The sequence below is a fragment of the Geospiza fortis genome, unplaced genomic scaffold (assembly GCF_000277835.1).
Source record: "Geospiza fortis unplaced genomic scaffold, GeoFor_1.0 scaffold54, whole genome shotgun sequence".
Lineage (NCBI taxonomy): Eukaryota > Metazoa > Chordata > Aves > Passeriformes > Thraupidae > Geospiza > Geospiza fortis.
The window spans coordinates 7,344,241-7,362,444 of record NW_005054301.1 but is presented as its reverse complement, the minus strand read 5'-3'; the positions used below and the strand labels follow the sequence as shown (position 1 = coordinate 7,362,444).

Sequence of the window (18,204 nt, the reverse complement as noted above, 5' to 3'; positions counted from 1 at the left end):
ATAATCTTTGGAAATGTGTTTCTACCTGCTGTTCATTATGTGTGTTAAACTGGAATTCAGATGTTAGAGAATGGACATAGAAGTGAGATTGTGAAAGGATTTTTCAAAAATAAATTGTTCAGTTAGAATTCTGCTGGAATTGTATCATTTTGTTTGCTTTATTTGTTTTAATGGTTAGTAGTTGCTTTTGCTTATGATTTGCAAAAATGAAGTTACGGATTTTCTTTCACATGGCACATAGTTGGATGGGGCTTTGAGCAACCTGATCTAGTGGTAGGTTTCCCTGGCCATGGCAGGGGGTTGGAATAGGTGATCTTCAAGATCCCTTCCAACCCAAACTACACTAGGTTCGTGGTAGCAAAGTATTACAGCACTTCTGTCATTCAAACCCAATTATTTGTTGCAGTCCGGAGAGGAAGCTCTAGACAGTATTCCAATTTGTTATTGTTTCAATGCATTTTTTAAAAATCAGACACAAATCACAGCTATAAACATCCTTATGCTTTGAAGGGAAAAAATAAACAGTCATGTGTGGGGTAGACACCAGCACAGCTGCTCGCTTCCTGCGCTCCCCAGCAAGCTGAGGAGGAAAATAAGGAGAGTGGAAGAAAATTCATGTTCTAAGACAGTGGCAGTTTAATAAGCAAAGGAAAAAGAAGAAAGAACAAACCAACCAACCAAAACTAAAACCAACAAAAATTAGTGCAAATGGAGTCTCTCGCCACCTCTCACCTGCAGAACACCATGGTCCAGCCAGTCTCAGAGAGCTGCTGCTTTGGAGGAAAAGCTGTATAACCCCTTTCTTTGCTTTTCCCAGTTTCCATTGCCAAGCATGACATTATATGGTGCGGAATATCCCTTTGGCTGGTTTGGAGCAGCTCTGTCCCCTCACAACTTCTTGCCCATGGCCAGGCTACTCTCTGGAGGCACAGAGTTGGTGCGAAACAAAAGCCTTGATGCTGTGGAAGCAGTGTAGGCAATATTCAGAGTACTGGTGTGTTATCAGCGCTGTGTTAGCCATAACCCCAAAACAACAAAGTACCATGTGTGCAGTTACAAAGGAAGTTAATAACATCCAAACCAGAACCAGTATAAGTAGTAACATATCTTTTCAATAGTAAAAATACTCTTTTCTAGAATGTGTTATGCAAAGCGAATTTGTAGCAGCATTGATGATAGACAGATGAATATACAGCTTAAATTTGTAAAGGAGGAATTTCTAAATTTATATAAATACAATTTACTTAAGCAAGCCTCAATTTTTAAAATTCTAGTAATAATTTAGAAGAAATTTTACTTCTATGCAGCTGTGACTTCTCACATATGAATAGAGTTGCAACATATGTATTTGGCATTAGTGGTGTCCTAAGCCACCATTGTTTTGTTCAAGGATGATCATGCCCTTTTGTTTTGAGCCATCATGTTTTTGTATTCCTTGACTTTTGATTTAGTTAGTACCAGAGGCAGTGATATTAGCACAAATAGGAAGCTGTAGCAGAGTATAAGTATTTTACTTGAGTGTTTATGAAAATAAGCTTTCTCTGCCTCTCAAGGGCATGATTACAAAGTTCAGCTCATGTTCTTGTTAAAAGAATGTTTTCTTTGCAGAGGAGGGAGTTTTTTTCAGAAGTTTGACAGTAAAGCTTTCAGTGAAATAAGGGGTAGAGCTGAAAAGACAAAATGTTCAGAAAATTGCATTCCAATGAATGTTTGCCCTTAGAAGCAAAAGAAGAGCTTAATAATCTCATATGATGCATAAAATGAGTGGTAAAATCAACAGAGTAGATATACTGGTCATTGAAAGGTGAGGGAAATAAGACAAGCCTTCATTAAACTTGGCCTTTAAATGTTTTTAAAAATCAAAATACAGAAACACCAAGTCTTGCACCTGCCAGTGTATGGAGAGCATCATGAAAAGGTGACTGATAACCAGTGTTTTTCTGTGCTTGATGCATCAGTTGGATTTGGCAGTTGCTCTGAAGAAAGTGGAGACCACCTCTGTGTGTTCAGCATTCCTTATGTATCAGCACCTGAGTCCTTTGAGAGACTTTGTATACTGCCTGAAGCATTCAGCAGGGAAGTACAGCACATGTTGAATAGCAAAGGCTGTAGTGAGGACTGATGTTTTGACCCAGGGAAGATGATAGAAATGTAGAGCTAGCAATTGTTAAAAGCTTTGGGAGGAATCAGAGCTTCTAGGCTCTGGTTCTCTCTCAATCCAAAAGATCACAGGTGGTAACTGAAACAGATTAATTTGTAATTCTGATATAAGCATAATACATTTTTCTGCTGACTGTATAGAGTCATAGACCTCAAAGACCTACTGATAGTTGCCTCTAGCATGACATTTTATCCCTGTCACAGTGGTTTTTGTTAACAGGTTACGTTATGTGGAGAAGGAGATTATGGTAACTGAGACATGTAAAGGACTCCTGCCAAACACAGTACAAAACATTAGCTTGTGCAGAGGCTTGTGATCTTCTGTATTGATGTAAAACAGCTGTTTGGAAAACATCTCTTGGTCTTCTGAGGTCTGAGTGGTTTCTGTGTGCAAATGGGGGACAAAGGGAAATGTAGCTGCAGTCTTATAAGCAAAACTGTTTTGACTGAGGTCCTTGAACTTTTTTTATGACAGGAAGGATATTCCTGTTTCAGCCTACATCTTGCCGAAGGTTTTTTGCTTATGTGGTTTTTAAAATAGCATAAATTCCATTCCAAGGATTTTTGTTATTTTAATTGTTTATATGTGTGTCTCTCTATATCATTAAATTAATGGTTTAAAATTTTTTAGGATTTTAGGCCAAATTAAAACTAAAGTTTGGGGGTTTTTTTAATATGTCACTAGCTATGTGTTATAATACCATTTGACTGTAGGTTTTTTGGTATTTTTTTCTTGATTTTTAAAAGCTATTAAGGAATGCCTGTACCTATTTTTGTATGAAATCCACTTTGATAACAGATGAACAATTTGATATTTCTACATGTGAAAGTCTGTGTACAAATAGTGTTTAGATAAGCTGCTTTAATCTCTTATTGTGCATATTTTATAATTTTATAGTTAATTCAGGAATTTAGAATTTTTTTTTATTGTATACATTTGTGACTGGTTGTAAAGTAATCACAGAAGTACAGTGTCAGCATGAATTAATTATGCAAGTAAACCAAATGGCTATTTCATTATTTTGCTGAAATGCCAAGAGTTTGAGGAGATCTTTTGTCTTAATAGATTAGCCAGAATTCATTGGGAAAAGTCTTAGTATGTTTAAGGTAATGGGAAAATCTTGCTTTCAGTACATCCTACAGAGATCCTGTTTAAAACAGATGACAGTCTGTCACGTTCAGTAGCACATCAGTCATCAGATTTATTCTAATTCCTTAAGCTGAACATTTCATTCAAGCTTGTAGATTGTCTTGTCAAGCTACCAAAAGCTTCATAGCTTTTCTGTCAAGCATAGAGTTGCACCAGCAGTTCACAAATAAATGCTAAGCTGCAAAAATACTGTTTATTTTCTTTAACCTTTTATTCAGTTAGCTACACTGTTCTTTCGTGTTATTTTCTCCACATGTGTTTATCACAAGGTATTCGAGGGACTGCCTCCTAAACATGCCTCATCCTGACCACAGCCACTTCAGACCAAGGACCACTCATTTTGAGGCAGATTGTTTTTACTTGTAGCAGTCTAGACCACCGTGGTTATCACATTCCTCCTCTAATCACAAAGGCCCAGTGAGCAGCTTCCTTTGCTGCAGACGTGAAGGAATCCTGCTGCTGCAGCACTGACAGCTGTGGTGTGGCCAGTCTGGCTTTGTGCAGAGTGGCTGTGGACTTCTTGCCCTGCATGGAAAGTGACACTTCTGCTGTCAGCCCATATAGTCATGGCATTCTTTGTATTTACTCATTACAATCCTTCCAGGATATTCTCTCATGCTGTACTGTATATGTCTGTGTCTTTTTTTTTTTTCATTTCCTGTCTGACCATCTCTAATTCTGAACTTTTTGATTTAAATGAAATCTTCTGTGTAAACTGCAGCACTTGCTTATGAAGTCTACTTAAGCCTTACATGGTGGTGAGAGCTTGACTTGAGATGTACTTTCTTGAAGTCAACGTGTGTATATCTGAGATAGTAAAACACTGAGGATAGTTAGTTGAAGTTAATTAATTGAATTAAGAAAAGAAAGTAAACTATTAGATTGGTGGATATGTATAACTTATATTTAAAGCCAAAAAATTACTTGTAAAGTACTGAAAGCCTCATGTCCAGATAAGACTAATCTCTATATTAAATTGCTAATGCTATGGCATTCAATATAAAGTTGTGACTGCCCTTTAATAGGAAGATTTCCTTGGTTGTCTCTTTTAGCTATTAAAAAATTATATCTAAGCTGTATGTTAATAATTTTCCAGAATCACCAATTTCAGAACTCTACTTTTTACTTCTAATTCTTCAATGTAACTTGTGATTTCTTCTAATATGTGTTTTTTCATGTCATTTACGTGCAGTGCTAAATTTTCTCTCAATCTGGTGTTTTTCCTTGTTATAAAGCACTGCTCTTTTTAATATTTTTTCTTGGTCTGTTAAATGGCCAGTGTGTTCTTTTAGCAGGCTTACTCCTTGAATGGATATTCTGAAAGACACATTGTACATGTCTAAAAAGGAACTGTGGGGTTGAAGCCCTAGATAAAACTAAAGCCTGAGTATATAAAAAAAAGATTGTTAAAATGTCAAGATAATGAAAAGTCAGAAAATAAATTATACCTATTATGAATTTTGAATTGTATTCAAACATAGAAATATGTATCATAGACAAAAGCTGATTACAGAGAGATAAAATTCAATTTTACACTAGGATAATTGTTTTATGTATTTTACATTTATTTATAAGATCAGATAAAGGCCTAGAATTCTCGATATAAATCACAGTATGGTCCTGATGAGTGCCAAGGTCAGTAAAAGGAAACTCCTTCACTTGCAAAACACATTGCTACTGCAGAAAATAACGAAGTGAATAAAATGAAACTGATAGACACCATCTTTCCTACTACACATTCTTTATTTGCATTATTATGTTAGATCTTAGAGTAGTTTTGGGTTTTCAAAGGAGTGAATAGGTAGCAATGCTCTCAGCATCCTCCCATATATTATCTGTAGCCGAATTCACATACCTCTACTAAGTAGAGATTAATGCAAAACTTACTTGAGGTTTGTGAGTGAGACTGGATCTGTTGTCACTGTAACGCTGTGAAATTAGATTGGCCCTGTTCAAAGGGTCTTTGCATGTGCTGGAGATGTAGTTGATGGATCCAAATGTCACGTAGATGGTGGAGCCTATGATTTAAGAGTACATTTCTGTAGTAAATTACTTCCTATTAGGAAGGCTTATTTTTTCCGGAATCAAATCTCTGGTATGTCTTCAAGAGAAGGAAATTTAACTATTTTTCAGACTGGAAAGGGCAATAAAATGGATTCTTGGTTCTCACAGAAGTGTGTCAGGTACCTCAGCTGGGTCAGCCTGAGCTAAAGAAGAAGACACCCTCTCAGTAACTGAATTTCAAGTCGGAATTTGGAACATGTGAACTGAAATGGCTGCCATTCACCTCACCACACACATTTAATAAATAAGTTGTAGTGTTCAGTGATGAGTTTTTCATGTGTAGTGTATTGAAGCTTTTGAGTCCTATGACAGTAAAAGAGTCCTTGACATGGCATCCGCTTCACAAAAAAGTGTTACTCGACCTGATGAGTATTTCATCAAGCTGGATGTTTTTCACAAGTAGTGGCTTCCAAAACATGACTTTATCAGCTGACTTTATTTGCAGCAAAGAGTTCTGCACTTGTTGCTTTTTAGAGAGTCCAGCTTTTTGGGCTTCTGTCAAAGTACCAGTGTCACTGAGGTCAGGAATTTGTTACTCAGTCTGTTAAACACTGTTACACAGTTAGATTACATCAGAGAGTTGTGGCAATGAGCAGTGACTCTGCATCTATAGGGTGAGGAACTGGTGTCACCGAGCAGCTCTTCCAGGTAAGTGCTGGCATTACAAATGGTCTTTTGTTTTCTTCCAGAATTGTAAGTTTTTTATAAGTTTGTAGCTTGTTCTGCTTCAGCCAAGGAAGAGCCAGTGCTGCAGGGTCAGAATCTGGTCTTTGATTTCTCAGGTAGGATTCAGGGTAAATGGTTTTGCATGCTGAGTGGTTTAACAACTATGGAGTTCTGGTATAGTGCTTGGTAAGCTTCTGCACAGGCAGCTTTTATCTGCTGGGCTGGTGAAGAGAGCACTGAGGTCTTCTTCCATGTAATCAGGCAGTCTTTCCAAATGCTGAAAATTGATTAGACTGCAGAAGTACAGATACAGAAATAGCTGTACAGAAGTACAGCTACCTGTGAGAGTAGATTCACCTTTCTTTTTTGATACAATTGGATTTCTTTCAGAATCATAGTGAGAACATTCCTAATTCAATGCAATTATGAAAGGGCAGTAATGGACCCTGTCCACCTGTTGGTTCATGTATCCTGAAATATAAAAGAATGAAGCATCCATGAAGAATTCCTTTGTCATGAAAGTTATGGATTAGGGTGCCCCGGGTGTTTCCAAAGACTGTTATTGTGGCATGTACAGTCAACCAGTTAAGGGTGTTTAAGTTAGTTTTCTGCACTACAGCAGCATAAATGGAGGGTGATCTAAATATGCCTGGGCGCAATCTTGAGCTTCTTGCTTTATGGACTTAGAATTTGATGGTAGCAAGAATAAACAGAGTTGTGGGGTGTAACACTTCGCACAATGTACTGAAGGTGACTGCTGTGCAGGTGTACAAGGTAACTCTAATTAAAACAGTTTCCCCTTGAAATGTAATTTTGTTCCTCCTCTTCACTATCCAGTGGTGGACTAATATTTGTCTCCGGAATGTTTTTCCAGGATCTGAAGTGGAATTACAGTATCTGAAGGTTACTAAATATTAGGCAAAAATTATAATTCTCTTCATAGTTTAAAAGTATCTTTCATATTTCAAAAACCCTCCTGGATGTACAATTCTTTTGGCAAACATTCACTGTCTTGCACTAGAGAGAAAACTTGCTAAAAATAGCATAGGGTGCTTTCATAGTGAGGTTCCCCTCCAGTTGTATCCAAATTTACCTTAAAAGTTAGCAACAACCAAAAAACCAAAATCAAACTAGGTACTTTATTGAGAATCCCTTTAGCGTAACATATGACACTTTCTTTCCAATAATACAGGCATTCAGATCATTAGGGAGGTTGGGGAAATTAAGAATTATCTGTACATCTTCAGCTCTTAAAAATCCCACATGTAATAAAAACCAGTGATGGATTTTTTTAAACTGTAATCCTGTAGAATATAACTATATGTGAAAGTGTCACTGTTTAGTAATACAGGAATTATACTGTAAATAAAAGAAAAAATTTGTTCCACATGCTATAGAAATTCATTCAGATTAATGTTAAACTCCAGTTATAAAGAAGTTCATAAAAAATATCAGATGTTATCAAAAATGTTTTGAAAAAAACCTTTAGCTCATCTGATTAAAGAAAAATGTGATCAGAGCATGACCCCAGAGCATGAGGTCTCTGGACTTCTCAAATGTTTTGAGGAACAGGATTTTAGGAAGGTGACTATTAATGGATGTCTGAGTATAGGTGTGTTTTTTCAATCTGTCCTGAAAGCACTGTGGAAAACCTTATAAATACTGAACTACCTTTTCCTTAGGTTTAGTTTATATATAGTAGCCTTGATAAAAAACCAAAAATAATCTTACACCTCCATAAAGTTCAGTGTGGTGAGTAAATTAAATTGAATTCACTTAACTCTTTTCAGGCAGACAGCAAGTTATTGCAAAAACAGCAACCTTTTCACAACACCTCCTTTTCCAAACCTGACTGCTCAACAGATGTACGGTCCAGCTGAAAAACTGAGGACAGTGGAATACCTTCTTTGGATAAGCAGAGATATGAACTGATTAGATATTGTGGCTTTAAAGTCTGAATTAAAAGAAGTTGAAGACCATTGAAAGCAGTGTCAAAGGGTCATAACTTGTACCAGAAAATTATGCTTTTCCTTTTTTTCTTTACATTTAAGTCTGGACGTGTTAAGATTTGCCTTTGATAGTAAGGAGTTACGAAAGCACAACACTAAAAAAAACTGCTTTCATTTATAATGAGTTTCAGAAAATATTTCAGAAGACTTTCTTCATTCCTCTCAGTTGGACTGTGAAATAGGAAGTTATTTAGGAGTTTTCTTAATGTTGTGATTAGGCATAGATGCCCCAGTAGTGCACATTCCTAACTTTGTCAGGTGTTCCTTCAGCATGAAAGGGGAGATAAAACTGTGTAGCCTGCAAGTCTTGCAACTTCACAATGTCCAGGAATATCTTCAGAATTATTCTGAGTATTTGAACTGTTGGCCAGATGTTCCCTTTTTTAAAATCTTGTATTTTATCTACACTTCTACAGCTTTGAAGTCTTGATTTCTTTTTATCTTATAGTGATGCCAAACAGTGGACTACATAATAACTACAACATCTGACAAAGAAGCCTCAAAATATTCAGCACAATTATGTGTAAGAGAAAGTAGCCATCAAAATGAGCCTGGATTTCAGAAGTATGAAGGAAGGCTTTTTCTTCCTTCATCTGGTAAATGGATTTAGAACTTCTTTGCTCCACCCAGGAATAACTGGTCTGGGGCCAATATTCAGCTGCTGTCTCAGCTCTAGTATTTTGGCAATGAAAACATGAACGTATCTTGATGAATCAAGGAATAATTAATGCAAGGTATTGGAATATAGGATAAACTTGTAAGAAAGCATAAAATATCCATCGGTTTTCTTTTCTTTTTTCAAAAGAAAAAAAAATCCAAAGAGAATAATTTTGCTGAAAACTTCAAGATACTCCTAGGTCCTGAATTTTTCTAGGATTTTTTCTCCATTTGTCTATGTAGAGAGAATCTGATGTTAAGACTCAGAGCCCCTAAGAAGTTTTTCTCTCAGTTGTGTGACCCACAACTTATATGAAACTCTTTGTAGTTTATATTCTCAGAGGAATTGTTTAGGGCTTCTCCACTGTAAATTACTTTCATGGTTTTGGCTGAATAATGTGCTTACTAAGGGTTTAAAAGGAACTTTCTTCAAAATCCAGTTAACAAATTTGAGTTTTTTAAAAAACATATTTGTCCAGCTTCTTCATTCTGTGTGTTGCATATCATTATAAATAATCAAAAGATTGAAGAATGTGACTGATCCGTATATTCAAATACTAAATTAAAAAAAAAAAACTGGACTATTTCATTGGCTGAAATGACAGAGTTTTCATATGTGTGTTCTGACATTTCTGCTTGTGTTTAAAATTGTTCTGCACCTTGCTTTTGAAGACCTTTTGTAACTAAGTTTTCCATTTTTCGTAACTTTTAACATTTTAGACAGATTTTTTTTTTCATAGCAGGAATTTCCTGCCTACTGGGTGAAGTTGACTTATTTTTTTGTACATATCAGCTGAGAGAAGGTTTTGGATCTTTTCTAAACAAGAGTTAAAGGATAAATACGATGTTAAAAAAAAGCAGCAGTTTGATTGATATCCTCGTATGTGATTATGTTTTGCATTGCTTTCTTTAAGTTTGGTAGGGAAATTCATCCACTGTCAGAAATATCTGGTTTGTGACTGATGATCTAACTTCAGCTAATGCCTCTTTTTTTCCTTTTATTTTTTTTCTTTTTGTTGTTGTTTGCTTGTTTCTCTGTGATTTTCAACTGTCTGGCACTGATTTGCAGTCCATGGTGACTCCTTTTAATCTTGTACCTTTCATTGTTGGTGCAACATCAGGAAACAGTGGAGCAACTGCTATGGTGCTGAATGTTTGCAGATTTAGCCTCTTCAGTCTTTGGCTTACATTTAAATTCTGGACATTCTCAACAAATTTATTTCACTGAGGCATCTCTGGTTCTCACTGAGTTTTGGCCCGCCTCAGAATATCTTGTTCTTCTCTGGTAGTCCAAGATCATTTCTGTATGTGTAGCTTGTTATTTTGAAATGTGCTCCTTTTCAGATTTCTTTGATATTGCAATAAATTTGAGGGAAGCATCTGGATTAATTTTCCAAAATCACTGACATAATAATCGTACCTAAATAAGTAACTGCACATAAGGCATGCTATATATCATGCATGTTAAGCATATTGTAAAGCACAGAGTCAATGCCTAAGTGCTGAAAATGCTCAGAAATGTTGTTGTTGGAGTGTAGCAAATGTAAAAGCGTATGATAATTTAGGTTGGAAAAGACATTTAAGATCATCAAGTCCAACCATTAATGCAGAACTGCCAAGACCACCACTAGACCATATTCCCTAGTACCACATCTACACATCTTTTAAATACATCCAGGGATGGTGACTCCACCACTTCCCTGAGCAGCCTGTTCCAAATCTTGCTAAACCTTTCTGTGAGGAAATTTTCCCTAATATCCAATCTTCACCTTCTCTCATGTAACCTGAGACCATTTCCTCTTGACCTATTGCTTGTTACTTGGAAGAAGAAACAGACCCCTGCCTCACTACAGCCTCCTTTCAGGTAGCTGGAGAGAGCAGTAAGGTCTTCTCTCAGCCTCCTTTCCTCCAGGCTAAGCATCACGGCTCCCTCAGCAGTTCCTCATAAGACTTGTGCTCTAGACCCTTCCCCCTTTGTTGCTCTTCTTTGGACATATCCTGAAGTGTGCCATTTCTCTGTAACTTCCACTTCTTGCCTACAAAGGGTGAAGTTGCTATTCATAGTCAATGAAGGCACTATGTACTGGATCTAGTTGTTAAATCTTACCAAAAAAAAATCTGAAGTTCGGGCAAGAATGTATGGTTGTTGAGTTAAAATGTATGTGTTCACTCCTGAGCAACACTCTGTGTTCCTATACTTCTACTGCTGAGCAAGCATGGTTGTAGTGAAGGATAGCTTTCTTTTCAGGTAGTTATCTAAGAAAAGGATAGTTAATTTCCTTGTAAAGAACAAATAGGGCTAATGTGAAGTCAGTGTTTTTTATTTCTCTGAGCTTTTTAGCTTGTGAAGTTTCAGGTGATGTGATTCCTTTCCTCAGCTGCAGCACATGGTATAGAACTGGAGCAGTTGCATTATTTGGGTAGAAACAGTGCACTGGATGTGCTGCTTTATGACAGCCGTGGAGGCACATCTGTGTTTTTGTGCTGTTTAAAACAGCCTGACAGATACATAACTGGTGGTCTGTATTTCCCTGCAGGAAACCAACAGGCCCCTCTAAGTCCCCATGTACAGGACTGAATCTTGAAAGGTTGGCACATTTCTGACAGGCCTCTGCATGTTCAGTGTTCATGATAGTTCTTGGTCAGGCTCCAATATCCACACTGTTTGTTGCCTTTATGCTTTTTATTTTTACTGTCAGGAAAAATGGTGCTATTTGAAGGTACCTTGAGAAATGTGAGTTGGCTGGATAAATCAAGTTTCTCTGCTTCTCTGCTGCTTTTCTTCGTTGAGTCTCCATTCAGTCTTACTTCTTTCTGTGAAGGCAGCCAAACAATTGGAATGTTTTTGGCAAAGACGTCATTTCTGCTTAATGCAGAAATAACTTATACTAGTGGTTTTTGAATTTGGCACTGAGTTACTACTTCACATTTTCATGTGCATATAATGTTTTGTGATTTTATTTTTGGTTTTATGGTAAAATCTGAGCTAGCAACTTAGTTCTGTGACAAAAGAAATTATGATTTGGGGATTTGGGAATTTCAATATACTGAATATACTGTACAATTAATTTTGCAAACATAAGCACTGTAGACTCATGTTTCTTGAATAATTTCCATCATTAGCTTTGGAGCTTTTTAGCCACAGTGACATTTTTACAAGTTTGGGGGACGGATGGATTTTGTGGGGCTAGCAGTCAGGGCTTTCAGACAGACAGGTAAAATAACTGTATCAGTGATCCACTTTTGGTTTACTGAAGGATGATGTGCAAACCAATATTTGACATTTAGCCTAATGCCAAATCATCCAGTCATGCAGTAAACTGAAGAAAATTGGCCGCTCAAGACTAGTAGGGTTCAAAATGCTGTACACACACTGCTGTTGCACTGTTTCCTCTCTGTTGGCATTTAGTGTGTCTGCCACCTGGGTGGTCCTTGGTTGTGTCTCACTAGTGTTTGGTTGTTGGTTGGTCAGGGGCTCTACTGACCTACCCTGTAAAGCAGAAAGCAACCTAGTATTTTTTCTGTTACAGGAATTCTAGTTCTGATGGGTTTGGTTAGTTGCAATCTTTAGAATAACAAAATAGGTAGGCAGGAATTGCATATGATCCAGTTCAGAGTGAGGCAATCTCCAAAGTTAGATTGGGTTGATATATCCAGATGAGTTTTGCCCATATCCGGCTATAGAGATTCTGTAACCTTTCTAAGCAACTAGTTCCGGTGACCTTCCCATCTGTGAAAAATTTTCTCTTACTCGTAACTCTAAGTTTTCTGTGTTACAGCTTGTCTCTCTTTAGGATCTGTGTCTTCTCTTTATTTGCTCACAAGGCAGCTAAAACCCAATAAAATCCCTGTTTAGCCTTTCCTCCTTAAAACAAACTAATCAAACTCTTGCAAACTCCTCATAACTCATGTCCTGCAGACCCCTAATCATCTTGAATCACCTGCTGGACTTAGCTCAGGATATCCATGAGCAGGTCAAACCGGATGCAGCACTTCACATGAGCCAAATAGGGGGGGGTTAATGACTTCCCTTTGTCTGCTAACTAGGATCCTGTCAACAGAGTGTACTACACAGGTAGCCCTTACCACTATGTAGTGCTGATTCTACTAAAATATTAGTTTGGCTCCAGATAAGACAACTGCTAGTTTAAAATGCACATATTTGTTTCTATCTGTAAAGGCTACAGAAATTACAATCTGGTTATAAAATGTTTAGAAATGGAGATCTGTCTGTCTATAAGAATATATAATATATAATACTGAGTTTTAAGGCCAGTGAAGAGTTTACAACAAAACTGAAGGATGGCTAAATTATTTGGCCGTTCTCACCTGATCAAAGCATGTCATAGTTTCATTATCAGAATGAAAATAATGTTAAAGTGTCACATGAGAAAAGCTGCAAAACAAAGGGAGACAGTCTTTGACAAGATTCTCTATGGTTTTCTTTGCATTTCAAAGAGATGGTGGGCAGGGGGAAAGGAAAAGGCATCTATTGTCAAAGAGAAGACAAAACTAAGGAAAAAGAAAAGTATTGGAGGACCCAGGACAGCTACAGACTGGAGAAGAGGACAACAGAGCATGCTGAAAATTGTTTAGTAAATAAAATACAGATGAAGATTGTTAATGTGAAAATGAGAATATATCAGAGGGCAGAAGAGATAGGGTGCTGTTGGTGAGCTAATATGCACATAAATATTTCCTGATCCACAGAGAGAGAATTGACCCTTGAAGACAGTTCAAGTTAGGGAGAAAAAATAAAGAGGAAAGTACCTGTCCTTTATCCACCTAAGTTTAATTTAGGAATAGGTGAAACCTATTATAAACCGGTTGGTTTTGTGCATTTTTATGTCTCCTCTTGTGCTTTTGTCAAAAGCATGGCAAAGACAATAAGTGCTCTTTGGCTTACAGTATGCCATCATTAAAAGCACCAGATGGAAATTTTGTAGTGACGGTATGAAGAAACTGCTGCAGCAACAGAAGAAAATTATCTGACCCCTGTTTCTTCATGTCTTTTTTATTTATATAGGTTAGTTGAAACCAACTGCATATGTCTTATCTCCTTTTGGGTCAAGAATCAGCAAGGAAGAAAAGTCAGGGACAACTGCTTCACTCTGCCCTCTGGGGAAATGTTTTTATCAAGTTTCCAGATAATGAAGTTACTTATATTAACCAAAATCTTGAATTCTTTTTAGCTATGTGAGAGTTTATAAATTTGAAATAATACTCATGCTGCATTCATCGATTTCTAAGGTTAATCCACTTGTCTATATTTTATATTCTTTTTAAAATAAACAGAATATTTTGCATGAACTGCTTGTATTTAAAAGCATATAAAAGTAATAGAATACAATACAATAAAGTAAGTATCTTTATAATCAAAGTGTGTTTCATTTCACAGCTTTTAAGTATCTACCTAAGTAGATACTTAAGTATCTAATAATACTCATCTATTCCACTTGTAAAAAATACTTAAATTGGCTATCTCTGTTATCCTTTGACTAGGGTTTTTATACCTGTCCAAAACTAGTTCTAACTTACTTTGAGTTGCCTTAGATTTCTGATACGCCTTAAAGTTTCCTAAAATAGGAAAGAAATGGGACTCTTTTTAGAGGAGTGTGTTATTTAATCAAGACTTGACATCCACCTGGGCTAAGAAAACTGACTGTTTGTTCCCTGGGGAAATGCTTTGAGAAGGTAACTGGTTTTTATGTAGAGTACCCTCCAAACTTAGTTTTTTAGTTTAGTGTGCCCCGAGGCAAAACGTTTCAGGATATTTTAGAAGATTCTGCCAATCTAATTATTCTTATGGGAAAAATGCTAAAATTCATTCTCTGTTTCCCTCTTCATAGACTGTATGGTACATCATCCCTGCACTGTCAGTGGCAACTGTTAACTGCACCTCTAAGGGGGACAAAACCAGGCTTAGTGCTGTTCCAAGGAGTAGAGGGGGACTGGTCTCTTGTTCCACCAGAGGTGGGGCAGGTGGGATAGCCCTCTGTGTGGAAAAACTCTTCCAGAATTGGAGGATTTTTTGTGAAGAATGGGCGAATTTGGTCAAGAGCAGCAAACGTCTGCATCCTGTCACAGCAGCTAAGGCCATGATTCAGTGATTGACTTCAAATTCTCTCAAGGCAAGACCAGGGAATGGGGGTTTGCAGTCACTGGGTCTCCACATAGAATGGTCCCAACAGTCTTTTTGTTCCTGAGGAGGGCCTCAGTAACTAAACTCCAGCTTAGAAGATGGACTTCTCAGTCCTGCCCAGGTAGAGAAAGCATTGGCATTAGTGTTGCTGTGGTGCTTTGTGGGGTTGAAGTTACTTTGAGGTGCTCCTTTGTAGAGTGTCTGTTACTCTGCAGACATTCAAGAGGTTGGGGATTTTGCTGCAGAGAGAGGAAATTCTGCTACAGCTGTAATAAAAGCCATTTGGAACTGCTCAAGTAAAGCACTGTATGCTTTCTATCTTGCAGATATTTGTTACCTTTATATACCACTTGTTTTTATTTAATTCATCTGAAGTGCTTGTGTTGATGAATAATTAGAACCAGGATTGGTGTGACATACTTTTGAATAAGCTGTTATTTTGTTTAGATTTTTTTTTCTCCTAAAATCCATTCATATTCCTAGGAACTGAAAGGCAAAGTATTTTAATGTTGTTTTTGCAGAATATTTTCCTGAATGGATGAGGGAACAGTCATTCCAGTTAGCACTATATAAAAAAGTGAAGGCAGTGCAGTAAGCTTAATTTTCCATTTTTGTCTGTCGTAGATGTAAATAATTCAAACATATAAGCATGGAAAGAAGTTAACAGTTTGAAACTGGGACTGCATGAGTCTCCTAGGATAATATTAGTATTTCCTATGTGTTTCAATTTGATATTCTCAAGAAAAAGGTTGGTTTTCCTGAAGTATGAACCATTTAATAGTTAATGCTGTTTTTCACTGGGCTCCTGTGGTAAACTAGAATGTTCATATATTTCATGTGCATGCTTATGTAATTAGGCATCCACTAATTTCTTTCTCTTTGGAAAATACTTCTCCAAATCAGCCCTCCATGTATGAAGATTTAAGATTATATCATCTATTAGTTTAAGGTAAGCATTAGGACAGGTATTATTATTTTATAATAGATTCTTAATCCCTTGTCTGTGAAGTGTTGATGTTTTCATTAGAGTTAAAATATGTTGCATGTGTACAGAAAGCCTGAAATCTCAGTATGTGGTTCTATCAATTTTAATTATTTGAATCATTAGAACAGCTAATTTTTTGCTTAAGGGTACACCAATGTACCATTGAATCTGTTTTTTAAGGTTTTTTCCAGTTTAATGTCTGAATCCAAATTCATAAAGAGTTGGAAAAATGAGATGTCTGAGCTATAGGATTCACAGGGATTTTATATGAAGCCTATTTAATCAGGATAACACTGTTATTAATATTCATAAAGTCAGCTGGAACACAAATGACAGACTATGGAGCCTAAATTTTTTTACTTGTGAATTTATTAAAAGCAGCTTAAAAAATTAATGGAATTTAAGTAAAGTTGACGAAAATGAAAATCTTATGTTAGCAGAAAAAATCTATATTAGAACTTTGTCTAAGACCATCTTGCATTGATATCTTTGACAGATTTCATTGGTACTTAAAGAAGAAAGATGCATGAATGGTCATTTAAAAGGATTTAAACACATTGGCACATTAATTTTTACATGAATAATAAGTAGTTTCCAAAAGCAATTAACTTACAGTGTACAAGATTGGAATAGAAAAATAGGACTGTGACATCAAAGGGCAAAGCAAATGTGCACTACATTTTAAACTTTTAATAATATGGCTTCTTAAAATAATTTTTTTCTTTTCCATGGTAAGTAAAGTAACACCAAAGGTATTTGTGTACAGCTTGGGTTTGCTTTGAAATACACCAAGATTTGGAAAAATAAATATATTTATGCCAGAGTGCTTTCCAAGATTTGGAAAAATAAATGTATTTATGCCAGAGTGCTGTTGGTAAAGAACAATTTTAAGGCTTTCACATTGAGCAAATGCTTCCGAATCAGCTTTCCTACAGTTTCTCTGTGTGGAAAACAGATACATACTGACCACAGTGTGTGGTTTTTCTTCCATGCTGCTCTATGCAGCATTTAGAAGCATTTCTTGTTTCTGTAGATGGCAAAACAGTTAGGTCTTAGAGTTCTTTCATTATTCTACTTAACTATTAATTTTATGTGACTGTTGCATTTTATATTCAACTGATAGGGACATCTTCTTTTTTATTTTCACTTTCTTTCATGGTGTCCTAGTAGTTTTACACTAGCACAAGGTGGATGAATAAATAGTGAATAAGGAAATTAGATTTCAGATTACCTCTAGCATTTGGGTTATGGTCTCATTTTGTATTTTCAGTTTTGTCTCAGTCTGCCAATACACTTTATTTTAATATCCAGCTTTAATTTCTTCTCATTATGACACAGATTGATTATTAGCAGATTGTCTTCAAATGAAAGTAAGGATTTATAGTAATTGTATTCAATTTTTCTGATTATTCCTTGTGTGAAAACCTTAATGGCCACTTCTGATCATTTTTGAATTGCTGACTTTTAACACTCACTGAATAATGATGGTTCAATAGTTTTGGTTCTAAAAATAGTTTATGTTCAAGGTACCTTCTGTAAAGGTACATCTTGAAGGACAAGTAAGTGTTATGCACAAGTCAGCTACCTATTGCAGCATTTGTGTTCAGAGCAACCAATTTAAGTACTTAGTGTCTGGAATATTTTGTTGTTCTGTATCCTAACTTTTTTTTTTTAATTATGAGGAAATTAATTGGCACGCCCTAGGAAGCCCTAAAAATCTTTCCTTTTTACTTTGATCCATAGGTGACCTTAATCTGATATCAACCATTTTTATTTTCTCTATTAAAATTTTAAACCAGAAAATTCCTATTAGTTAACAGAACCTTTTTCACCTGTGAAGACAAGGTCTGTAAAATGGGCCTCTTGACTTCAGTCATAAATTTTTCCTGTGCCAATTGTCTATTATTTCCAGGAGAGGGCAGCATTTTCCTATATCAGGTACAGAAAGGCACATGCCCCGCTTAGACTGTCAATGTTTCTTGTAATTACTCCCAGTATATTTGTTGCTTGCTTATGAATTAACTTGCATTTATGGAACTAAATCATTCCAATCATTTAATTACACCTGAGGAGCTGAACTATAATTGCTTGCTTCCAGCTAGGATCTGATATGGCTTGAGCAGTATTAATTTGGTGTTTACTTTTCTGAGTGCTAAAAGCATTAAAATGATTGTGCAATGGGATTACATTTTACTAATTGCTGGCATTCATTAGCTGGGTAAATGGCGAGGAAGAATGACTGTATATTGTGGAGGGATAAAATTATGGTTTTAAATAGTATATTACTAGACACATTAAGGCCCTAAGACATGTTTTAAAATACTCCAGAGGTTATTAAATACCATATTTTCTTCATGTCTTCCTATATGAA

General features: G+C 36.3%; 1 protein-coding gene across 2 annotated transcripts in view; it reads left to right on the top strand.

Moving 5' to 3' along the window:
• The window catches only part of MIPOL1 (mirror-image polydactyly 1), a 184,528-nt gene that overhangs the window by 9,938 nt on the left and 156,386 nt on the right, over positions 1–18,204 (top strand). Inside the window, exon 1 of one of the 2 annotated variants that reach the window (XM_031064474.1) lies at positions 15,653–15,797. The exons of the other annotated variant lie outside the window; for it this stretch is intronic. The gene's annotated coding sequence lies outside the window, so the exon portion shown is untranslated. Of the gene's footprint in view, positions 1–15,652; positions 15,798–18,204 lie in introns of those variants that run through there. 2 annotated transcript variants of the gene reach the window in all.